At 42.4% G+C, this 26699-nt stretch overlaps 1 protein-coding gene across 2 annotated transcripts in view; it reads left to right on the top strand.

Moving 5' to 3' along the window:
• Positions 1-26699, top strand: part of LOC140729409 (embryonic protein UVS.2-like) — a 97830-nt gene that overhangs the window by 36287 nt on the left and 34844 nt on the right. The gene's annotated exons all lie outside the window — the stretch shown is intronic.

Raw genomic sequence — 26699 nt, 5'->3', positions numbered from 1 at the left:
AATGACCAATTAACCTAACAGCAGGGTACGTCTTTGAACTGTGCAAGTAAACTGAAGCACCTGGAAGAAACCCACACGGTCACGGGAAGAAAGTACGAACTCCTTACAGAGAGCAACGTAATTTATCCTGGGTCACCTGTACAGTAAAGTGTTGTGCTAATGACTGCGCTACTGTGTCACACCAATAAATAAATTAAGGATGTTCATGAACAGTTGTACAGCATGAAATATAAGCATGGTAATTTATTCTTTTCAACAACAGAAGCGTCTGATATATATATATTAGAAGGGAATAATGAGTAGTATTTCTGAATTTGCTGATGACAATCTTTGAGGTTGTGAGGGGAATACAAAAATATTTAAGGTGGTTTTGAAAATTTGCTGCAAATGTGTTGCATATGCAGTATACAATAGATAAATGTGAAATCATCCATTTTAGAGGGGAAATTCACATTAAGCAGTATTATTAAATGACCAGATAGAAATTTTATAAAATCCCGATAAAGTGATGAGGGCTTACATAAAGTGAATAGCCACAGTCTTTTCCCCAGGATAGGGGAGTCTAAAACTAGAAGGCATACGTTTAAAGATGAAGAATTTTAAAGGGACTTGAGGTATAGCTTTTTTCATGTAGAAGGTGATGCTTATATGGAATGAGCTATCACAGGAAATGGTAGAGGAGAGAACCTTTAAAATACATTTTGACAGGTACAAGCTTTGGAGAAATATGTGTCACATGCAGGCAAATAAGACTCAGGCAATTTGATTAGTATGGATGAGGTGGGTCAAAGAGCCTATTTTCCATGCTATTTCACTCCGATTCTATGGTGATGGATTGGGGATTGTTGGTATACATAAGATGTCTGGATGTCTTTCCCCAGAAATTCACTATTTTGGTTTGCTGTGGTGGCAATAGTGGTGCGATCACTTGAGTTGAGTAAGATGTTCTCCTAAGGGGGTTGTATGCTGGTGGGTCCTCGGGTATTCCTTCCACAACAAACTGAAGTGAACACACAAAATGCTGGTGGAGCACAGCAGGCCAGGCAACATCTATAGGAAGAAGTACAGTGGACATTTCAGGCTGAGACCCTTTGTCAGGACAGTAGGTTCGGGCATAGAGTGCTGAAGGAACTCAGCAGGTTAGCCACCAACTTTGGAGGGAAGTGCAGGTACAGAAAGCAGTTCAGAAGACTAATTAGGGTATTGGTGTTGGTTGCAAAAGATTTCAAGCATTTGAGAACAAATATCTTACCACAACTTTAAAGAAGATGGGTGAGATCACACCCGGACTATTGTCAGCAGCTTGGATCTGATGAAGAATTTATTTGCTTTAGATGTAACATAACAAAAATTTGTTGTACTGATTGCTGGGGTGTGATGTGTGATTGGGTTGACTGAGCCTGTGTTGAACAGAGATCAAAAGAATGGAGTTCTCATTGCAACATATAAAATTCTAATAGTGCTGAACAGACTGGAAATGCGAAGTATGTTTAAAACCATAGGTTATATTACCGAGATACAATAGGACTGAGATGAGAAATTTCTTCATTCAGGTAATGGTCTTTTTAAGCCCATCACTGCACAGCAGCCCATAGACTGCTAATGGTAGCTCACCTCTGTCCTGAGCCAGTCTTTTAAGTTGTCCCTAGGTGTACCCCATCTTCCTAGTGTATTTTTTCTCTCCTAGGGATGAGGTCTTTGGAGCTTCTGTTGGCATTTCTGTGGCACTGGGTTTTTACAGGATGGGATTGCTAGCCCCATACCCAACCTTCCTTTCCATAAGTGATGATGAACCTGTGGAATTCTCTACCACAAAAGACTATAGAGATCAAGTTGCTGAATATACTTGAGTGTATTTGATATGAAATATTACCATGCTTTTCCTGAAGGTGCTCTCTGATCTGTGTTTTTAGATCTTTGTTTTTTTTTCAGATTTCCAACATCTTCAGTTTTCCAGCTTTCATTTAAAAGTAAAGCGATTCCTAGACATAAAGGGCTGGAAAAGACTTGAGAGCAGTAGAGCTGATATAGAGATCCAATTAATATATTGAATGATAGAGTAGGCTGGAAGGGATAAATGTACTACTACTCTTTGTGTTTTTAGGATTGGTATAAATAAGTATGTATTTAAGACTGGGGAAGGGTCCCTGGTCAAAATATACTAACGAATCCTGAGTGGAAGTGTCTAGTCAAATTTTATAATTTATGCTTTTTAACTTAGAAATGAAGTTTATTTTATCTGTTATTTCTCAGCCCATATCTGCAATTGATCTGTATCATTCTGTATTCTTTGCCAGTCTTCTACACTAACCATAACTCCACCAATCTTGGCATCATCCACAAATTTGTAGCCCACCCATATACATTATCATCCAGGTCATTTATATACATGTCAAACAGCAGAGGTCCCAGCACAGATCCCTGTGGAACTCCACTAAATCCTTACTCTTCGCAGATATCCACAAAACAAGGAGGAAAAAAAGCCTAAAGAATGAATAACATAAACATTAGACCCCCTCCTCCCCCTCCCATGCACAAGCAGATACAAAACCACCAACCCACCACTTACTCTAGCAAAAGCATTAGCCCCCCCCCCCACCACCACCTACCAAGCAATAGGAAGCCCCCAGAAACCATGATCTAGAGTCCATCATAAAACTACTGTCCATCCTAGCATTTCGACATTTCAACTGGTTCTCTCTTAATAACAAGGACAAGAGAGAAAGATAAAGCTGCCACAGTGGGGGTGGGGGTGGGGGGAATGGTGATCAGTAGCTTGCTGTTTCGATGTTACAGACTGCAGCTTTGCTTATTTGAGTTACCCTGACTTGCAAATCAGCAAGCTCTCTCTCATTATCGAGAGAGAGGGATATTGATCAAGTGCAGAGCCCTCTGACAACCGCGTCCTCTATCTCAATGTTTCGATCTCCCTTGACACTTCAGTTGGTGACATTGAGGAATTGGGTCATCCACAAAGGCGCACATCTTCCAAGCTGCTCCCAAAATGCAGGCCGCTTGGCGAGTTCCAAAGAGTAACAACCTGCTATCTGTGAAGAATGTAGTTTGGGTGCCGCTGTGGATCATGGACTCTGACAGGATCCCAGCCACCTTGAAAAAGGGAAAAGAGACGTTAGAACAGGAAATTTAAACTTCTGCAGATGAACTAGATGAAGTTGTTTCCCAGGTCCATAAAAACTTCTGACATCATCTTTAGCTGATCTCAATTGTGAAGACAAACCTGAGATCATTATAAAAGATTAAGGAAGAAATTAGTTCTTAGTAAAATCTCTGGAAGCATTTCTCTGGCTAACAGTTACTTGGTGCTAATAACCAAGATGCGGTGCACTGCTCCTGCTGTGTGCCGAGCTTCTGTGTGTTTATTGTGAATTGAGGATCATAAACTAGGGATTCCCACCAGTCCTTGAGGATGTTATACCTTTTCAGGGAGCCTTTGAGAATATCTTTGAATTGGAAGACCTCAGAGTAGGGCTTCTACTTAAGGTGTCTGCTCTTGGGTGTGTAACAGATATAGTCCACCCATCAGAGGTGACTGGGTGGAACTATAGAGACAGAGAGGATGCTGAAGTTGATGTGCTTATAATTTAAGTGAATTTGGGAGGATTTTGCAGACATCATCAAAACTTTGTGGGGCCTGCAGTAGGTAGTCTTGAGTTAGAAGTTTTCAGGAATACGAATATCAAAACTGCTCAGTAGACCCTGTGCAATTTGTGGTATTGATCTTCAAGCACATTTCCTCAGATGGCTAACAGTTGTATTGACATACTGAAAGTGATGGTAAAATTGAATGCTGCCTTCTGAGATGTGGGGAACCAGTCCATACTTACCTGGGTTTTGTCAAGGATGTGAAATGTCAGAGGGGTTATTGTATGGGGGAAGCAGGGTGATAGAAAACATTTTAATTCTCTCATAGACTTCAATAAATGTGTTGGCAGTTAATTAGAGATTGGCATATGTATGCTGCTTTAGTAAACACTGTGTGCTATAGCTCACAGTTGCTTAAGTTGGGTGATGTTAATTCTGGATTGGGAGATGTTATAGGCAGAATTATTTTCCGTGTATTCTGTTGCTTGATTTCAGCAGGAAGTTGAGCTCGTGTGGGGCAAATATAAAGTTTGTTAGAGTGAGTTGAGGTAATACCGCAACAATAAGAAAAATAGTCAAGGTACCAAACCATGTACTGTCTACTGTGGCTATTAATAGTCCAATAAGTATAAACTGTTAACTCTTGCGTATTAGTTGTTTCCTCCCTTATGGTAACAGTACACTGCCCACTGAAGAATAGTGGTCAGCTTTTGGGTAGTAACAGTCTATGCGGCACCTCTACAAAATAGCAATACATTCTCAGTTCCCACCTCTTTGGTCTTAAGGTATACAAGTCTGCTTCCATGTGACAAGCAATATAAGACTCCATTGAAGAACAAAGGTTCTGATTTCTTTCGTATTACTTAATGGTAACAATAGTTTTTCCATCAGTTGCTATTTCATGGGCGTACTAATACAGGCTACCATAAGGAACTCTGTACTTCTAAACCGGAAATGTTTGGATGTTATGATGTCCACTTGGATGCATGTAAAGTCCTGTAAGAGTTTGAAGATGATTTACCCATTCTTCCTAACACCATTCATGTGGTGTTAAGCAGGCTCAGTAATGTACCAAGCATTTTCATATACACTCACCATAGCTTTTCTGATTTGTATCCTCTTGTGATCCTAATCCCATGTCATCTAGACAAAACTGAGGTGAAGTTTCTTTCTGCAGAATTGACACATTAGCTTTATAATTGATCAAGTCTTAAATGTAGGCCACTTTGTACTAGGTGTCCCACTACAAGAGATGAATGACTGTAATCCAGCCTGTTTCATCATCATGATGTGTATATTTGAATGTGATGGTATCTGGAAGAATGCAGAAGTGTTTTCCTCTTTGTGTGTGTCAAGTCAATCTTGAGTTTCTAGAAAGTATTGGGACCTAGAGGCAAAAGAAAATAAAATTTAAAAGTAAGAGCAAGAATTCACTGATAGACCGGACGGAAACTACTGCCTGAGGGCTGCTTCTGCCCAGAACTTTTGGGCGGACTCCACAGTGTCACAGCAGCAGTCCAGGATCAGCGTTGGACTCTGCGGTAAGATGCCGAACTTTAAATAATTTGAGACTGGTTCATGGAAAAGAGCACTGTTGCCACTGCATTTGGATTAACTCCACCATGGGGATCATTGTGCACAGACACTTCTTGGAAATGGCACGAGGCTTAAGAAGAGCTTGCAAACCTTCGAGAGAGTTCACCTGGTTTGAAACCATAATGGTCAGAGGCCAAAACGGTCCATTAGAGAAACGGAGGTGCAGGTCCGAATTCGTCTACAAAGTCCGAGAGGCAGCCAGTTTTTCACCTTAACCTTATGACAACTTAACAGTATGACTAATGTTATACCTTATGACTAGTGACTTGTGACTGATTACTTATGACAAAAGACTACTGACTAACAGAACTATCAAAAGCACTTATGGGGAGAAAAAAGGAAAAGTTGGTCATTAAGTGGATTTGGGTTAAAACCTTCAGGTAAGTGCATTCGCTCCCTTTCAAATGAGGAAGTTGCACATGTTCAAAAAAGAACAAGAACTCCGACAACACTGGAAAAAACTGGTTGACAGTGAAAATACTGCTTGATAGTGGGGGAAAAACTCTTTGACCGGGAAACTGGAGGACCAGGAAACAGAAATCTGGGAGCTTTGAGCTGGAACAGCAGGAGCAATAACCTGGAATCCTGAAAAAGGAAGAAAATCAAGTTAAGAAAAAAACAACATCAAAACATCACTAAAAAGTTGTACTTACCCTTTCACCTGTGAACAGCCTGCAGAGGAAATCAAACATGACTGATCAAGCTATTGGGAAATCAGTTGAGCAACTCAAGCTAGCATGAAGGACAGCAAAAAGATTATTTTTTCATCTGGCCAACAGTATTACCAGGACCTATGAAGACATGTCTGAAGAGGAGCTCAGAGTCAGTTTCAATAAACTCACAATAGAAGCCAAGAAAGTCATGGAAGCCATTGATGATGTGGAGGCCGGACTCACTGCAGAACGGGAGGCAGAGCTGAACAAAGGAAGTAGCTGTGTTAACCGAACAGCAAAAAGCTGACCTGGCAAAGACGGCAAATGAGTGTGAGTTGAAACTAAAGGAGGTCAGAAGCCTAATCCAGGAGTCTCTTTGGACCAACTTTGGAAATGTTGAATTGTAGCACTACAAGCAGCAGAGGATGAATGTGAAAACAACGCTGCTGTACAACTGGATGGCAACCAGGAGGCGTATGAGTTTATGCTTAACCACCTGCAAGAACTGGTAAAGACAGCGAAAGAGCTGCATGGTCGGTGGAAACGGTGGATCCCGCCAGGGAATCAGAAGGACCTTCAGAGTTGCCTAAAGAGGCTCAAACTCAACATCTCCAAGTTGGTTTCCAAGAAGGCCCACTTCATACAGGTCAGGAGGAAGCTGGAAGACTAACACCGACGTTGGTCTTTTCCTCCAATTCTCTCACGCCAGCCATCAGATTGAAACTTAGGGCCCTTCCAAGCTTACTGGCAGCAAACGTGATTTTCACAGGTGGTGAAAGGACTGGGAAGCACTCCAGAGGCAGGGAGAGCTGACTGGTTCAAGAGAGGTGAAAAAGGTTCAACTACTGGACAGTCTTGACGACAAAATCAGGAGAGACCTTCGCCTCACTACTTATAACACTGTAGATGACATCTGTGTTCTAGAAAACCACTATGGAAATCAAACGTGCATTGCTATTGAAATAGTGGAGAAGTTACAGAAAATGCCAGCTGTCAGAAGTCATCAGCCACGGAAAATAGTGAAATTAATTCAAACTGTGGAGAAGGCACTTCAAGACTTGAGTGACCTTGGAGACATGGGTGCTATCAAAAATCCACTGGTGACAAGATCAGTTGAAAGTAAACTTCCTGAAACTCTCAAAAAAGAATGGCTGGTCTATGTTGCTGACAGGAGAAATGTTGTGGCACCAGATAATCGGTTTGACAGTCTCTTGGAATTCCTCAAAGAGCAAGAGAGCATATATGAGCAGCTCAAGCAACTGAGGGATGAAGAGCCAAATAGAAGAGAAACCAGGGCTGAGCCAAGACATGCCAGAACCAAGTCTACCAAATCAGGCGACGACCATGCAGGGTGTGTAGTCTGCGGTGATGGAAAGCACAAAAGGAAGCTCTACTTTTGCAAATGGTTTCGGGTGCTAAAGCTACCAGAGAAAAAAGCTGCAGTAAGAAAGTTGGGGCATGCAAGGTCTTGAGGTTCATGATGACAGTTCATACTGCAAACCCGCCTGTCTGTGTATAAACCAAGGCTGCAAGGATGAGCATACTCCGGAGCATCATTACTATCTGTGCCCCAATGCTGAAATAAAGAAAAGCAGCACAGGACAGAAAAACAGCAGATTAGGTCCAGAGGAAGATAAAGGCAGCAAGAAATATACAGAGGATCTAAAGGAGTTCTTCAGCAAACTTTCACCAGAATTGGCCAAACAATGTAGCAATGTATTTTCAAACACTGCATCCAGAGCCTTCAGCACTGTGAAAGATAAACCAGGCCTTCTGGTGGAAAGTGGATTGCAGGAGCTGCCAGTGATTATGATGCTTCTTGAGATCACAGCTAATGTTGGACAAAAAATCGGGATGTTAATTGACTTGGCTTCAGACACCAATTATATAACCCACAAGGCGGCAAGCAGACTGAACCTTAAAGTGAGGAAATCACTCTCGTTGCCCATGGAGTCGGGGAATGAAGGTTCAGGTGGAGACAAAGCAGTACCTTCTAAAAATCAGAGTAAACACTCCCAAGGGCACTCTCAAATCACACCAGTTGGTTTGTTATGGACTAGACAGCATTGCAAAGGTCCTCAAACATGTGATACCAAAGCAACTGCAGAAATTCTTCTCAGACATACAGCTTGATGAACTTGTGAGACCCAGAGAAATAGATTTACTCATAAGCCATAGAGAAGGTCAGCTAGGGTTTCAGAGAATCAGCTATTGGAGACCTCGTGCTGTGGGACGGACCACTGGAGAAGACTGTCGGAGGAGCACATCCTGATCTCTTTGAGGAGCTGCCTGTCGGCCCACATGCCCAAGACACATTTTGCAAGGTCACTGAGAGCAGCTGCTGTAAAGTACGAGGAGCTCACCAGCAGAGTCCCAGGGCAACTTCCACCAAACAGACAGGATGGCATCAAGCTCCAGGAGTCAGGAACTTCAAACACCAACCGGGACTTCCTAGAGTGGTGGAAGTGGGATAGTATTGGCGCAGCAAGCAAGTCAAAATGCGGGGGTTGCCGCTGTGGAAACTGCCAGCTGGGCGGCAAAGGAATGACTCTTGCTGAAGAGAGGGAACTGTAAGAAGAGACCTCACCTATATCACAGGTGACTGCCACAGCAAGGAACCACATTAGCATGCCAGATATCCTTGGTTAGAAGGTCCAGCTTCCTTGCCAAACAATAAAAGAACAGCCGAGGCTACATTTATCAGGACGGAAAAGCAACTAGCCAAAGAACCTGAGTGGAAAGCTGCCTACACTGCTGAAGTGCATGACATGGTCAATTGAAGGGCTGCAATGAAATTGTCCAAAGACACGGTCATCAACTGGAACGGGCCAGTCTGGTACCTGAGTCACCTTATTGCTACGAACCCACACTCTGTCATGACCCCAGTGAGACTCGTGTGGAACAGCAGCCAGCCAAAAGTTCAGAGGCGTGAGCTTGAACGACCTGCTAATGAAAGGTCCAGATGTCCTCAACCAGATTCGCACTGTCCTACTCAGATTCAGGGATGGAGTATACGCTGCTCTGGGTGACAAAAAAGATGTAATTTTTTTTGTAAAACCAAAGGTTTGGTTGGAAGACCGAGAAGTGTACCTGCATAGATTTCTCTGGCAAGACCCCAAGGACGAGGAGTTGGGGGAATATGCAATCACAAGAGTGAACATCGGAGATAAGCCAGCACGGTGCATTGCGCAGCTAGCAATGTGCGAAACTGCTAATCTCCCTCCTTTCACCCACCTCAAAGAGGAGCGGCAGGTGCTCCAACGCGACAGCTATGTTGATGACTTTCTCACATCCCACAACAACCTTGACCAGCTGAAATCCATCACAGCAAATGTGGAACAGATCCTGAAGGCCGGAGGTTTCAAGCTCAAGCCTTGGGTCTTTTCTGGGCAAAGTGGGAGGAAAGAGTGCAATGACAAGCTGGAGAGGTCCAAGGCAGGAACCATGGTCTTGCCAAACCAAATGTGCGATGATGACAACAAGGCATTTGGACTGGGCTACATAGTAGAAGAGAACAAGCTGCATGTCATGATTACAATCAATTTCTCGAAGAGAAAGAAAATAATTAGACTTGGCCAAGAACTTCTACAAGAGCAAATCAGAGACCAGATGCCAAACCCCCTGACACGAAGAGAACTGCTCAGCCAAGTATCAGGGCTGTATGACCCAGTTGGTCTGGTCACTCCTGCTAAGCAGAAAGGAGCTATTCTGGTATGAAGAGCATTCCAAGAGGCAAAGGGCACAAGGTGTCCAGTCAAAGAGACATGGGACATAGCACTCTCAGATGGCCTCAGGGAGGATGCAATTAAGCTCTTTGAGGAGTAAGTTCAACTTGACAAGATAAAGTTCACCAGGGCACTGACTCCCCCCAAGCTTCACTGAGGAACCCTGGGCAATCACATTCTCTGATGGAAGTGAGCACGCCTATGGAACAGTGATGTACCTAAGGTGGAACTCAGACCAGGGTTCAATCATCAGGCTAGTGGAGTCTAAAGCCAAATTAACTCCCTTGAATCACGAAGGTGATGCTGTCAAAGCAGAGATGTGTGGAGCAGTGTTTGCCTCATGCCTGATAAAGTACTTCGAGCTGCACAGCCGAATCCAAGTTGTGAGGTGGTACCATTTCTCTTTCAATCTTTTTATTAATATTTAGAATATTATGAATGAGATACAATTCAAATAATGGTAAGGGATTACAAATATATAGACTCCCATTATACATGAAGTAATACATAAACAATGAATAGAGCATAAGTAAGTTTCCCAAAGCATAAACCATATAGTATATATATGAACAAGGTAAGTTTAGATATTTCATAATATATAGTGTAAAAAAGAGAAAAAAAAATCTAAGAAAGTTAGCTAATCTACTAATCTAGTATCAAGAAAAAGAAAAAAAACAAAGAAGAAAAAAAAACTTTTAAAAAGAGAAAAAAAAAAGGGCTGTTCATAGTATCTCACGAGTATACATAAACATCCATGACGTCAACTCCGATCCTCTCAACATACATACGATTAAAGATGAAAAAAAAAACAATAAGCCCGGCACAGGGCCATTACATCATATGAAAATATTGAATAAATGGTCTCCATATCTTTTCAAATTTAATAGAAGTATCAAATACAGCACTTCTAATTTTTTCTAAATTTAGACATAACATAGTTTGAGAAAGCCAATGAAATACCGTGGGAGGATTAATTTCCTTCCAATTCAACAAAATAGATCTTCTAGCCATCAAAGTGAGAAAAGCAATCATTCGACAGGCGGAAGGAGATAAGTGAAGTAAGTCCATCATCGGTAAACCAAAAATTGCGGTAATAGGATGGGGTTGTAAATCAATGTTCAATACCGCCGAAATAATATCAAAAATATCTTTCCAATATTTTCTCAAAAGTGGACATGACCAAAACATATGAGTTAAAGAAGCGATTTCTAAATGACATCTGTCACAAATAGGGTTTATATGAGAATAAAAATGAGCTAATTTATCCTTGGACATATGGGCCCTATGTACAACCTTAAATTGTAATAATGAATGTTTGGCACATATAGATGATGTATTAACTAATTTAAGAATTCTATCCCAATTCTCAATAGGAATAATAAGATTAAGTTCTCTTTCCCAATCATTTTTGGTCTTATCAAAGGGCGCTGAACGTATCTTCATAATTATATTATAAAGTTTTGATATAAGCCCTTTTTGAAAAGGGTTTAATTCAAACAAACTTTCCAAAGTATCTGAAGACAGAGAATTTGGGAACGAAGGAAGTACCGTACTTAAAAAATGCCTAACCTGTAAGTATCTAAAAAAATGAGATCTAGGCAAATTATATTTATTAGCTAGTTGCTCAAAGGACATAAAACAGTTGTCCAAAAATAAGTCGGAAAATCTTAATAATCCCTTAGTTTTCCAAGCCAAAAAAGCATGATCTATAATTGAGGGAAGGAAAAAACAATTAGATACAATAGGACTATTTAACATGAATTGAGTCAACCCGAAAAATTTCCGAAATTGAAACCATATACGTAAGGTATATTTAACTATCGGGTTGTCAATTCGCTTCGGCAGTTTAGAAAGAGCAAAAGGGAGAGATGTCCCTAAGATAGAACCCAGAGCATAAGCAGAAACCGATTTGGTTTCCAAACTCACCCAATGAGGGCCAAAAGGACCATCCCATTCTTTCAACCAACATATCAAATATCTAATATTAACTGCCCAATAATAAAATCTGAAATTAGGTAATGCCAACCCACCATCCTTCTTTGTCTTCTGTAAGTATATTTTACCTAACCTGGGATTTTTATTCTGCCATATATATGAAGAAATTTTTGAATCAACATTAGTAAAAAAGGATTTCGGAATAAAAATTGGTACCGCTTGAAAAACATATAAAAATTTAGGTAAAATAACCATCTTAATAGCATTAATCCTACCTATCAGAGATAAAGATAATGGTGACCACTTAGTAAACAAACCTTTAATCTGATCAATTAAGGGTAAAAAATTAAACCGAAATAATTCTTTATGGTTTTTGGTAATTTTAATCCCTAAATAAGTAAAAGAATCGTTAGCTAATTTAAAAGGTAAAATACCATAATTTGGGACCTGTCTATTCAAAGGAAACAATTCACTCTTATTAAGATTTAACTTATACCCAGAAAACTCACTAAATTGAGCCAACAATGATAAAACTGCTGGAATAGATTTCTCAGGATTAGAGATGAATAATAATAAATCGTCTGCATATAAAGATACCTTATGAATATCTGTTCCACGATTAATACCTAAAATATCCTGTGATTCTCTGATGGCAATTGCCAAAGGTTCTAAAGCGATGTTAAATAGTAATGGACTAAGAGGACAACCTTGTCTAGTGCCCCGAAATAAACGAAAAAATGGAGATCTTTGATTATTAGTAAACACCGAGGCTACTGGAGTTTGATATATCAGTTTAATCCAAGAAATGAAGGTCGGACTAAAATTAAACTTCTCCAACACATAAAATAAGTAGGGCCATTCAACTCTATCAAATGCTTTTTCCGCATCTAATGATATAACACATTCTGAAGTATTATGTGAAGGAGTATAAACAATATTCAATAATCTCCTAACATTGAAAAAAGAATAGCGATTTTTAATAAAACCGGTTTGGTCTTCCGAAATAATTTGGGGTAATACCTTCTCCAACCTAGAAGCCAGCAACTTGGAAAAAATCTTAGAATCCACATTCAATAAAGATATTGGTCTGTAGGATGCACAATCAGTAGGGTCTTTATCTTTCTTCAGTATTAAAGAAATGGAAGCTCTATAAAAAGATTGTGGCAACTTCCCCAATCTAATTGCTTCTTCAAACACCTTGCATAGCCAAGGAGATAGAGTGTCAGAAAAACATTTAAAAAATTCTACTGTATACCCATCTGGACCTGGTGCTTTCCCAGAATTCATTGAGGAAATAACCCCTTTAATTTCCGCATCCGTAAACGGAGTATCTATTACTGAAATATCATCAGATGATAGTTTTGGAAAATTCAATTTCCCGAGAAAACCACACATGGTATTATGATCCTGAGGGAATTCAGATTTATACAGGGAGGTATAAAAGTCTTGAAAAGACTTATTTATGTCATCATGGTTAACTGTCAAATCCCCATTCTGCTGTCGAACCTTAGTAATCTGGCGTTTAACTGAAACATTCTTCAGCTGACTAGCTAACAGTTTTCCTGATTTATCACTATGTATATAGAAATCAGATTTGGTTTTCATTAATTGATTTTCTATCGGAGATGTAAGTAATAAACTATGTTCCATTTGAAGTTCAACCCTTTGTTTATAAAGTTCCATGCTAGGAGTAGTCGAATAATTCTTATCAATCTCTTTAATTTTATCAACCAGTAAAAAAGTTTCCTTCTTAATGCGTTTTCTCAGACCAGCAGAATACGAGATAATCTGTCCACGTATATACGCTTTTAAAGTGTCCCAAAGTGTTCCGCATGTGATATCCTCCGTGGAATTAGTTGAAAAGAAGAAATCAATCTGTTCCTTCATAAATTTAATAAAGTCCGGTTCTTGCAATAAGGTAGAGTCAAATCGCCATTGTCTAGCATTTAAAGCTGTATCCGTAAAATTAATAGAAAGTTTTAAAGGAGCATGGTCAGAAATAGCTATAATATCATAATTACAACCAATTACCGATGGAATAAAACAAGAGTCAATAAAAAAATAATCAATTCTCGAATAGGAGTGATAAACATGTGAGAAAAAAGAAAACTCTTTGTCATTAGGATGACGAAATCTCCAAATATCAAAAACTCCATTATCAGTCAAAAAGGAGTTAATACAAGTGGCCGACTTATTGGGTAGAGTCTGAATAGGTGTAGATTTGTCCATCAAAGGAATTAAACAACAATTAAAGTCACCACCCATTATTAACTTATATTCATTTAAATTAGGAAAAGAAGTAAATAAGGACTTAAAAAAGTCAGGACAATCCACATTCGGGGCATAAACATTAACCATAGCAACCTTTTTATTACCGAGTAAACCCGTAATTAACAAAAATCTACCATTCGGATCCGAAAGGATATCGTGTTGAACAAATGTAATAGAGGAGTCAATAAAAATTGAAACTCCCTTAACTTTGGTATTCGAATTCGAATGATACTGTTGACCCCGCCAAGACCTAAAGAAGCGATATTTGTCCTCCTTCCTCACATGAGTTTCTTGTACAAAAATAATATGAGCATTAAGTCTTTGGAATACTTTGAAAATCTTCTTTCGTTTAGTCGGATGGTTTAATCCATTAGTATTCCAAGACACAAAGTTAATGGTTTGAACCATGTTTCTAAAGTCATCCCTTTGGTATATAAAGGGTTAACCATGTTATAAACTCATGCATCCGGAAGAGGGACAAAAATAAAGAGCGGACCCGGAAGTGACGACATCGTAGACATATTTGTAGTTCATGAACAGCCCAAGTAAAAAAACTAAAACAAATTGATAAGAAAAAAATTGAAAAAGAAAACAGACCAACCCCCACCCCCGTATGAAAAAGAAAAAAAGCCAAAATATGGCTAGAAAAAAGAAAAAATGAAACTAACTCTACCCCCATATCAGCGGCAGACCACTCCGTATTTAACGGATATATATATAAAAAAACCACCCAAACTTTAAGAATTATGAACGCAGTACTAAAAACTGCGCTTCTTAATATGCTGAGTTGTAAAGAAAAAGGGAATAAAATCGTTAAAAGTTTATAAATCGGGTTATAACCCAAACAAATCAAGAAGTATTTAAACTATGATAAGCGATGCATTATAGGAAGAAGACGAAAAAAGAAACAATAACGCCATCTTAAACTAAACCAATACTTTACAAAAAACCATTATCTTGATATTAAACAAAAAATTCACTTCGAAAGGTTAAAAATATACCTTCAAGGGAACAAAAATAATAGACAAAAATATAGTGTAGTAGTTAAAGTGTATAAGACAGAGCGATTAATATAACGAAAACACACTTTAACTTAAATATGAAGTATAGGATAGACCTACACCAATAACCAGAGACTAACCCTGGTTTAAAAAATCAAAAACCATCTTTCACGATCAGAATCACTCATTTACTGGAGAGTAGTAACTGTATCAGTAGGGAAGTTCTCTTCCAAATACTTTTTCGCTTCAAAGGTAGACAAAAATACTTTACGCGGAGCATTCGGGGGGGGGGAGATCCTGAGCTTCGCCGGGTATAAGAGCGCAGGTTTTAGATTTTTCTCATAACATTCAGACATCAGAGGTTTAAAAAGCAGCCTTTTTCTCATGATTTCTGGGCTGAAATCCTGGACCAAGCGAAAGCAATAATCACGAAATTTAATCATCCCAGCCCTTCGAGCTTCACGAATGAGTTGTTCTTTATCGTGTACGTAATGAAATCGGACGATTACCACCGGGGGCTTATCTGAAACCGTCGGTGATCGACTCCAAATTCTATGTGCTCGGTCAAGTAGCGGAGGGTTTACTGGAAAAACCGACGGAAACGCATCTTTTAGAAATTGAGCAAAGTATTTCGAAGGATCGCCTTGTTCTATGCCGTCTGGGAGACCAAGTATGCGTAGGTTCTGTCTTCTGGACCGATTCTCCAAATCGACACTCTTGGCTTTAAGTGTCTCCACCAATTTAATAGTCGAAATTAAATCCTGTTGCAATTTTTCAATTGTCAAATCTCGTTTCCGCGCTTCTTGCAGCAATGAGATAAGCGCTTGCTGCTGGTTAATTACTGAATCCGTCTTAACCATATAATCTTGAAAAACCTTTATGTCTCGTTGAAAAGCCTGACGTTGTTCCTCAAATTTTTTATCCAAAAGCTCCATAAGCAGTTCATAAGTTAGCTCAGTGCGTTGAGGTTGAGCTGGCTTCTTTCCATTACCGTTCGGGTTTCGCCCCGGTTCTCGTCCTTTGGATCTAAGAGCCATTTCTGTTTGCATATCTTCCAAAATTCACGATAAAATCTTAACAATAAGCCCGAGAAAGTAGCAAAAGTCTTTTGGTGTAGGTAATAATAAGTTGAATAAGGGTGATCAAAGGTTAAAATAAGTAAAGATTATGGAGCGGATCTGAAACAGTACTCACTCCATGAGCGTCTCCCGCTGATCTGGTACCATTTCATTGATAGCCAAACAGTCCTTGGTGCAATACAGCATGAAAGCTATGGCTATCAAACATTCTTTGCAAATAGGATCGGAGAGATTCAAAACAGCACGAGGATCCAGGACTGGCAGTGGATTCCTGGTCCACAAAATATTGCTGATGTAATCACCAGAGGAGCCAGCCCTCAAGAGCTGGGTGAAGACTCAGAGTGGCAAAATGGGCCAAAGTTTTTGATTGCCAGTGAGTGAGTGGCTGAAGAAATCAGCCAGAGAACTAGCAGCCACTGCCAGGGAAAACATCAGCAAGTTGCAAAAGAAGGCATTTGTTGCTGCTTTGTCAAGGGCCAAGGCAAAGAAACAAGAACCAACACAAACAGTACCAGGTCAAAACAGAACAACAGAGACAGCCTGCAGCGTCTGCCATCCAAAGCCTTGTGGACATCAAACGGTTCAGTGCTCTAACTCGACTAGTCAAAACAGTTGCATGGGACTGAAGAGCAGCAAAAAAGTTCATTGGACAAAATTGAGCCGTGGACAGTCCAAAGTGGGAAACAGTTTCTTTGACAGGAGTCATCTTAATAAGGGAATGGGAAGATGATCTAAGCGACATTCTTCTAGCAGCACAAGAGGGTGTAACCTTCCCAAGCACCACTACAGACAGGCTGGTAGTCTAGAAAGACCAAGACTCTGGGCTGTTGGTTTGCAGTAGCCGAGTGCAAATCTTCAAAGAAGATCAAGTTGGTGTCCCCATCTTGCCTTATGATGCCTGGGTGTCCACACTGTTAACTCGGGAGGCCCACAATGAGAGTCATGACGGAGTGGCTGGAACCTTGCTCAAGGTGAGAAGAAAGGCATAGGTCATAAGGGGAAGGAAAATTGCCCAAAAAGTTGTTGATGGCTGCATGCTCTGCAGGAAAGCAAAAGCAAGGAAAAGTCAACAATATATTGTAAGAACACTGAACTGGGACCACCAAGTTTGCCTTGGAAGCTGGCGGTCTCCCCAGTGATTCCATGGGAAGATTGAGTGGGAGGTGTCAGGTCAAACTTAAGTTTCTAGAAAGTAGAGACCTAGAGGCAAAAGAAAATAAAATTTAAAAGTAAGAGCAAGAATTCACTGATAGACCGGATGGAACCTACTGCCTGAGGGCTGCTTCTGCCTGGAAATTTTGGGCGGACTCCACAGTATCACAGCGGCAGTCCGGGATCAGCGTTGGAATCCGTGGTAAGATGCCGAACTTTAAATAACTTGAGACTGTTTCATGGAAAAGAGCACTGCTGTCACTGCATTAGGATTAACTCCGCCATGGGGATCAATGCGCGCAGGCACTTCTTGGAAATGGCGTGAGGCTTAAGAAGAGTTTGTGAACCTTCGAGAGAGTTCACCCAGTTTGAAACCATAACGGTCCATTAGAGAAACGGAGGTGCAGGTCCGAATTCATCTACAAAGTCCAAGAGGCCGCCAGTTTTTCACCTTAACCTTATTACTAATGACAACTTAACCTTATGACTAACGTTATACCTTATGACTAGTGACTAATGACTGATTACTTATGACAAATGACTACTGACTAACGGAACTATCAAACTGCCGCACTCGCAAAAAAATAAAAGGAAGAAAAAAGGAAAAGTTGTTTGGTCATTAAGTAGAATCCGGTTAAAACCTTCAGGTAGGCGCATTCGCTCCCTTTCAAGTGGGGAAGCTGTGCATGTTCAAAAAAGAACAAGAACTCTATCTTGACAGTGTGGGAAATGAAGTTCAGGTGATATTATCTCAAGTCTCTAGTGACAGGCAAAATAAACAGCGTGTTGCTTTTGAAAGTATTGATGAGCAGGAATGCCAGTAGATATGCTGTTGTAAATAAATAAAACATACACTAGATATGTACTCCTTATTTACATCCATGGCAGCCTACGCTGTAATGGGATAACGGCCTGTGTCACCCTAACGTCCGTAAGGAACTGGACTGAAAGAGTGTCCTTGCAATTTATTAGGGAAGATACCTCTTGTACTAAGTTTTTTTAATTTAATTTTTTTTTTGCTCAGCATAACAAAACTTTCAATTTCCAGATACATTTACATTTCTTCCCCTCACAGATACCAGCATCAAAATATAGACATCACCACAACATCCTATACAAAAGCCTTATTAGATGTAGGTTTACATCTACATACTGCAGAAAAGGTTGCCCTGCTTTATGAAAACTATTTGTTTTTGAGTGTACCATACATGGCAAAAAGTCCAAAGGAATGTATTCAATGATTGATTTACACCAACCAAAAAGTCCAGGGGCCTTATCGGCTATCCAACAAAGTAGTGTTCTTCCTCGCACAAAAAGTCAGGATGTTAAAAAGTTTTTTTCTGAAGTGCATTAATAATACGACTGTTGGGTAAGTCTAAGAGAAAAGACACTGGGTCCAGTTCAAGATCCATCTTCAAATCTTTTCCATTTCACCCAAACTATCACTCCAGTATGCCTGAAGTTTAGGACATGTCCAAATACAGTGGGTGAAAGTTTCAGTATTTGCATTTAGAACACATTGGAGAAACCCCCATCTTAAATTTCGAGAGACAATCTGGAGTCAGATGAGCTCTGTGCAGAATTTTGAGTTGCAGTATTACAAGCTGAAGTTTTCTTTGCATTATCACAGATGTCTTCCCATGTTTCAGCTGTAATTTCTACTCCCAGACCCTTCCCAGCTGCTCAGCCTCTCCCCAAGAATATTGCTGCAGGCTGCTGTAAAAAATACTAATGGAGACTTCACCCTTAGAACAAAACATCCTCTTCTATGTCAGAACTATAGAAATTAGTTAACAATGATGTTTTTTCTGTATATAATCTCTTATCTGAAAGAAACGAGAAAGATTCTTGTTGGGTATGTTAAATTTCTGTACTATTTGACTAAAAGACATCATCATTCCTTCATCAAACAAATCTAGATGGAAAATACCCTTAGAAATCCAAAGTTTAAATCCAGAATCCATTATGCCAGGCTAAAAATCTGGAATGCCGGTTATTGGAGTGAAGGGTGATATTTTCGCTGCGTTGCCCTCAATTTGTTGCACCACCCTCCAAGTCCTGACTATTAATTGTTAAAGGATTGCAACGATATTCCTTAACTAGTTACATCTTATTGAGGAAAAGCAAATTAATATGAGGGCATTTTGTTTGTGAAGCTTCAATGGCCAGCCAAACTGAGGAGGGGTCCCTGCAAACCCAGTCAACCACATAAGATAAAAAGGAACTTTATTGATATTTTTTGATATCTGGAAAATCCAGACCCCTAGACTACGGGGAAGCTGTAACTTAGACATTTTAATACAGGTTTTTTTTTGTTCCAGATAAGAAACAAACCAGCCATTTATTTTTTAAGTATTTGTTGGGTAAAAATGAATGGAATCATTCATATTGGGTAGAGCAGACAAGGAAGATTGTTAATTTTGAGCAAGTATACCTGTATTCAGCCAACCCAAGAAATGTGAAGAGTGCTCCATCACTCAAGGTCTTGTTTGATTTTGTCAAATAACTGTACAGTTAGCTTTGAATAATTAATCAAATCTAGGTGTGATAAATATGCCTAAGTAAACAAAACCTGTCTGCGACTATTTAAAGGGGAAAACACCCTGAGTGTCAGGTACCTGCTGCAGATTCCCCAGAGGCATAGCCTCTGATTTAGTAAAGTTGATTTTATAACCTGAAAAGCATTAAATGAATTGATGCATTGCATAAGGTGGTGCACTGATATAGCAGAGTTTGATAAGAAAATTAGAACATCATCCGTATACAATGTAATTTTATGTGCTTTTAGTCCTGTCTGGAGCAGATATTTTAGGGTCTCGCCGAATAGCCTCAGCCAATGGTTCTTGATCACTAGTTGAAAAGTAGTGGTGATAAAGGGCAGCCCTGCCAACTACCCCTCAGAATACTAAAATTATCTGACCTAATACCACTAGTGAGAATCGCAGCCAAAGGGTCATTACAAAGAACTTGCACCCACTTAATAAAATTATTGTCCGAACAAAATTGTTCTAAAGTGAAAAAAAGAGACGGCAATTCTACATGATCAAAGGCCTTTTCTGCATCTAAGGAAACCACTGCCTGTTGCTGACATGCCTGAATCACGTTAAGTAATCTTCTGATATTGTTAGGTGAGGTACGGCCTTCTACAAAACCCGTTTGATCCTCTTACGATAAAAGGTAATGCATTTCTAATCACAACACTAAGGTTTTAGATGAGATTTTAAAGTCAACAGAATTAGGGAGATAATAGCTTCTCTCAATGATGGTGGGAGGAGACCACAATTAAATGCAAGATTGAACATGTTGTGGCGACCCACTTTCTGCGCAGGCGAACCGGCTCACAAATAGCCAACGCGCGGGGGGAGACTTTGGTAATGCAGCTCTGACATCATTTCTGCCCGGAGAGGGCGGGCACTAGGGATTAAATGCCAGCACCACGAAGTTTGAATAAACTAGTCTCGAAAAGACTTACCGACTGTGTCGTTATTTCAGCGCTGTGTGTAGCACATTGCTACATTGGTGACCCCGATGGTCCAAACGGGATTTGGACCAAAGAGGACCGACTCTTCATCTGTTCATGCAGTTTCGCTAAAACTGCCAACTTTCTGGACACTGCGACCACGCGTGTGGTTTAGCCAAGCAGAAGCCCAGTTCCAGATTCGGCAGATCTCTTCTGATTCCACGCGTTACTACCACGTGGTGAGCGCCCTTGACCAGGAGATGGCTGCCCAGGTTGCGGATTTCATACAGTCGCCCCGGGAAGAAGGCAAATATGAAGCATTCTAAGTGCTGCTCATTGGGACCTTTGGCCTCTCACGGCGTGAGCGGGGTGCCCACCTGCTTCACCTGGATGGTTTGGGAGGCAAACTGCCATTAGCATTGATGAACGAGATGCTGGCCCTGGCTGACAGACACAAGCCCTGCCTCATGTTTGAGCAAGTGTTCCTAGAGCAACTTGCCGAGGACATACATCTGCTGCTGGCAGACAGATTTCAGTGACCCCCCCCCCGGAAGGTGGCGGCCTGGGCAGACGTGCTGTGGAAAGCCAAGAGGGCGAGCGTGGCATCTGTCAGTCAGATTACTAGGCCACGCACCCAACAGCGCACCAGACCAGGCTCGGCGGGGGGCGCACACAACATAGAAGCAGGAGTGAGGAGGCCGGTGAACAGTCGTGTTTCTACCACCAGCGGTGGGGCACAAAAGCCCACTGTTGTCGCCCACCCTGCAAGGGCCAGGGCCAGCTGCCGCTAATGACCATGATGGTTGGCCACTAGGACAGCCTCTTGTACGCCTGGGACAAACAGTCGGGATGTCGCTTCTTGGCTGAGCAGAGATCAGCGTCTTGCCCCCGACGGGGTACGACATCTGCAACAGGAAGCCAGGACCCACCCTGAGGGCCGCAAACGGCAGCACGATACGGACCTACGGCACCCGCACAGTGCAGCTGCAGTTCGGCACCAGCCGGTTCACGTGGGACTTCACACTGGCCACGGTGGCCCAACCACTCCTGGGGACGGACTTCTTGCGAGCTCGCTGCCTGCTAGTCGACTTGCAAGGGAAAAGACTGGTACATGCCGAGACTTTCCAGATGTTCTCCCTGGGTGAAGCCAAGTTGCCGGCCCCACCCCTGGACTCCATCACGCTGTCGGACAACGAATTCACCAGAATCCTGGCGGACTTTCCGTCGATTCTGGCACTGCAGTTCACGGCAGCCATGCCCAGACACGAGGTTCAGCACCACATCCCGACCAAGGGACCACCCCTCCACGCCCACGCACGAAGGCCCCCCCACCCCGGAAAAGCTCTGTCTGGCGAAGGAGGAGTTCAAGAAGATGGAGGAAAAGAGGATCGTATGGAGGTCCGACAGCCCATGGGCCTCCCTCCTGCACATGGTGCCCAAAGCAGCTGGGGTTTGGAGACCATGCGGCGACTACCCGCAGACTGAACAAGGCTACAACTCCAGACCGCCACCCCATGCCACACATACAGGACTTTGCAGCAAACCTGCTGGGGGAAAAATCTTTTCCAAAGTAGACCTCATCTGGGGATACCATCAAATCCCAGTGCACCCTGAAGACATCACCAAAACAGCACTCATCACTCCATTTGGCCTGTTTGAGTTCCTCCAAATGCTGTTCGGCCTGAAGAATGCCGCACAGATGTTCCAGCATCTAATGGATGCGGTGGGACGTGACCTGGACTTTGCGTTCATCTATTTGGACGACATCCTTATAGCCAGCAGTAGTCACCAGGAGCATCTGTCTCACCTCCGCCAGCTCTGCTCCCGCCTGAGTGATTTCGGCCTCACGATCAACCCGGCCAAATGTCAGTTCGGACTCGATACCATCAACTTCCTGGGCCACAGGATTACCAAAGACGGGGCAACACCTCTGCCCGCCAAGGTAGACGCGATCTGCCACTTTGCCCTGCCCAACATAGTCAAAGGCCTACAGCAGTTCGTTGGTATAGTGAACTACTACCACAGTTTCCTCCCCTCAGCAGCCCATATCATGCGCCCTTTGTACATCCTGATGTCGGGTAAAAGCAAGGACATTACTTGGGACGAGGAGGCCGTGGCCGCTTTCGTTAAAGCCAAGGAAGCCTTGGCAGGTGCTGCGATGCTGGTGCACCCCAGAACAGACGTTCCGACCGCCCTCAATGTGGACACATCCGACAGCAGTCGGTGGGGTGCTGGAGCAGCTCATCGAGGGGCGCTGGCAACCCTTGGCGTTCTTCAGCAAGCACCTACGACCACCCAAACTCAAGTACAGTGCTTTCAACCGTGAGCTGTTGGCACTGTATCTGGCAATCCGGCATTTCAGGTACTTCTTGGAAGGCAGGCCATTCACCACGTTCACGGACCACAAACCGTTGACCTTCGCGTTCATGAAGGTGTCCAATCCCTGGTCAGCTCGCCAGCAGCGACATCTGTCCTACATCTCCGAGTACACGACGGACATCCAGCATGTCTCAGGAAAAGACAACGTCGTGGCAGACGCACTTTCCAGACTAGCTGTCCAGGCCCTGTCCCTGGGGGTGGACTATGCAGCACTGGCGGAGGCGCAGCAGGCAGACGACGAGATGCCCAGCTACAGGACCGCAGTCTCGGGTTTGCAGCTGCAGGACTTCCTCGTAGGCCCAGGTGAGAGGACACTTCTGTGCGACGTGGCTACCGGCCAACCTCGCACCATCGTCCCAGCAGCCTGGAGGCTGCACGTTTTCGACTCCGTACACAGTTTGGCACACCCATCTATCAGGACAACCATCCGGCTGGTCTCCAGCAAGTTCACGTGGCACGGACTTCGCAAGCAGGTCAGTGAATAGGCCAGAATGTGCGCGCAGTGCCAAACAGCCAAGGTGCAGCGGCACATTAAAGCCCCGCCGCAGCAGTTCGAACCCACCCACCGGAGGTTCGACCACATTCATGTGGATATCGTGGGCCCCCTACCAGTGTCCCGAGGAGCAGGGTACCTCCCGACTGTGGTAGACCGGTTCACGAGGTGGCCAGAGGCAGTCCCGCTCACCGACACATCTGCCAATTCCTGCGCCCGAGCACTAATTGCAACCTGGGTAGCACACTTCGGGGTACCGGCCGACATTACCTCCGACAGGCACTCAGTTCACCTCCAGCCTGCAGTGGGCTGTGGCCAGCCTGTTGGGAATGCAGCTACACCGCGCTACTGCCTACCACCCACAGTTGAACGGACTAGTGGAATGCTTCCACCAATACTTGAAGTCGGTTCTCAATGGCCCACCTGAGAGGACCTAACTGGGTGGACAAGCTTCCCTGGGTCCTGCTTGGAATTCGCACAGTGCCCAAAGAGGATCTGCACACCTCATCGGCCGATTTGGTGTACAGCACACCCCTGGCCGTCCCAGTGGACGTTGGAGGGTGTATCACCGGTTCTGGAGGGAGGGTTATGTGACGACCCACTTTCTGTGCAGGCGAACCAACTCATAAATAGCCAGTGCGCGGGGGGAGACTTTGGTAATGCACCTCTGAAGTCATTTCTGCCCGGAGAGGGCGGGCGCTGGGGATTAAATGCCAGCGCCACGAAGTTTGAATAAACTAGTCTCAAAACGACTTACCGACTGCATGTCGTTATTTCAGCACTGTGTGTAGTACATCGCTACAATGTTTAGTAAAGGCTCTAATAATAACCCTCTGAACTCTTTATAGAATTCATTAGTGAGTCGATCAGGACCAGGGGGCTTCCCACTTTGGAGCTGTCTCACAGCTTCCTGTATCTCATGAATAGATATAACGGAGCATTGAGGAGGGACTCTTGTTCAGAAGAACTGCCTAGGAGATCTAAATTCCTGAAAAAGGACTCCATTCTAGATTGTCCATCATTACATTGCTCAGATTGATACAATTTAGTATAAAATCCTTAAAACACATTAATCGTTTTAGAATTACTAGTGATGGCTCCTGTCCTATCCCTAATTGAAGCAATAGTCTGAGAGGCATTTTTCTATCTAGTTAAATAAATCAAATACCTACCTGGTTTTTCACCATGTTCAAACAATCGTCGTTTAGCAAATGTCAATTTTCTTTTGGCTGCTTGTGTAAGTAAGGAGTTTAGTGTACAGAGTAGGGCTGTGATGTTCTGTAACTTGGCTACAGACGGCTTATTAAAATAATCCTTTTCAACTGCCACAAGCCTTGCTTCCAGTAGGCACTGCTGTTCCGCAGCTTGTCGCTTCTTACTAGTAGAGTAGGAGATATTAGAGATACAACTAAATCTAGGAGCGTTTTGGGGGTTAGAAGAAAAATCTTCTGGTGTACACTTGAGTGGATTAGAAAAAAATGTGGAGTGTTTGTCTGAGGGATGTAACAACCTCCAGATAGCCACAAGTCCTAGTTCTCCACACAAGCCCATGATTTGTTTGGACTATGAGGAGAGCAATCGGGGGACCACTAGGCACTCTATCCATCAATGGGTCCATGAGACAATTAAAATCCGCACCTACAATAATGTTTTGTATTGAAAGCTTGTAAGTTTGGAAAAAGCATCTATTAGGAATTTGAGAGGATGAGTTGGAGGGCAGTAAACATTGAGAATACCAAATTCCTCTCCATATATTGAAGCCTTAACCATCACAAATCTCCCATTGAAAGATGAAAAATAGACATGATCAAATCCACTCTGTTGCAGTTTTAGATGTTCTTTATCATTTAAGTGTGTTCCTGCAATAAGGCTATATCCACCCTTAACTTTTTCAGGTTTAGTAAGGTTTTCTTTCTCCTGATTGGTGAATGACTCCCCTTAATGTTCCAAGTGCACAATTTTAATATATTACCTGTCATAACCGGTTATAACAATCATTTGTCTCCGGAGGAGAAGAAACCAGACTTAAGATCAGCTGAGCAGCAATAAGTAAATTTAAAAAACACACACAAAAAAATGAAACGCCAACAACGCTGAACAAGAGGATTTAACCCCACACTTAAAGGGGATATCTGAACCTTCTAGCACCCCATGTTCTGCCCCACTGCCAATATAGCATTTAACATTGTCAAAAGTGAATACAGGGCATAATTTATCAATCCACCGATTTGTTACATGTTTAAGCTCCTTCAGGCTGGAGCAGCACCTCTAATTTAAGCAAATAATGAAACTATTCATCAAAACAAAACATTACTCATCCTATAAGCTATCTTGCTGTTGAGTAATGAGAACGTAAAGTAAAGCAACCATCGAGCATGTCATTGTCCATAACCAGGGCTACACAATATACTGTATACATTCTTTAGCCCAACGTGTCCACAAAATTTTAGCTTTGTCAGAAGAATCAGATATCTTGATGGTACCATCGTTGGTGATTTTCAGCACCACTGGGTATAGCATAAGGTACTGGATTCGGGATTCTCTCAGCTGCTTCTTTACCTGGTCGAATTCCTTGCACTTCTGAATAACAGCTGCCGAAAAATCTTGAAAAGACTTAATCCTGGATCCCTCGTATATTAAAGCCCAGCATCAGTCCCACAGCATCTCAAAGCCTCCATCACTCTTTGCTTATCACTGAAATTATGGAACCACACGAGGACAGGTTGAGGGTGTTGGCCTGGGCTCGGTTTTGGAGCCAGTTTACAATGAGCTCTTTCCACTTTAATGCGTCCAGCCTTGGTTTCCAGATCAAAGAATTAGGCAGCCAGCCCTCAAATAACTTCGCTGGTTGGCTGCCTTCTGTACCTTCAGGTAGGCCGATGATCCGTATGTTCTTTCTCCTACCTCTTCTCAAGATCATTGATTAGTTAGGCTTTGAACTTGCTTTTCTAGTGCATGGATGTAGCTTTGGGCTTGATAGGCTACAGTCTCTATTGTGGAGAATCGGGCCTTGGTCATTCTTGCATCAAGGTTTTTAAGCTCCAATGTGTGGTTCTGGTGTTAGAGTGGACCCAGCTTCTCGTCCATCATTTTGGATGTGTTCTCTGTGAATTCCTGAATTACTTAACGAAAAGCAGGGTCCAACGTGTTAGCATAGCTAGCAGCAGTGAGCTCCACAGCCCTGGGCGAGCACTCTGTGCAGTCCATCTTGGCTGCCTTTTTAGTACTTTTCGATGGCATGGTGTTGAAGCAGCTCAATAAATATACTCATCAATGATAATGTTGTTAAATCTGACACTTGGGCATTTAAATAAAAAGTTGAAACGAGTAGGTTTATATGCAAAATTATCAG

Source organism: Hemitrygon akajei, chromosome 6, assembly GCF_048418815.1.
Source record: "Hemitrygon akajei chromosome 6, sHemAka1.3, whole genome shotgun sequence".
Taxonomy (NCBI): Eukaryota; Metazoa; Chordata; class Chondrichthyes; order Myliobatiformes; family Dasyatidae; genus Hemitrygon; species Hemitrygon akajei.
The sequence above is the reverse complement of the archived record's forward strand: the minus strand, read 5'-3'. Positions and strand labels throughout refer to the sequence as shown.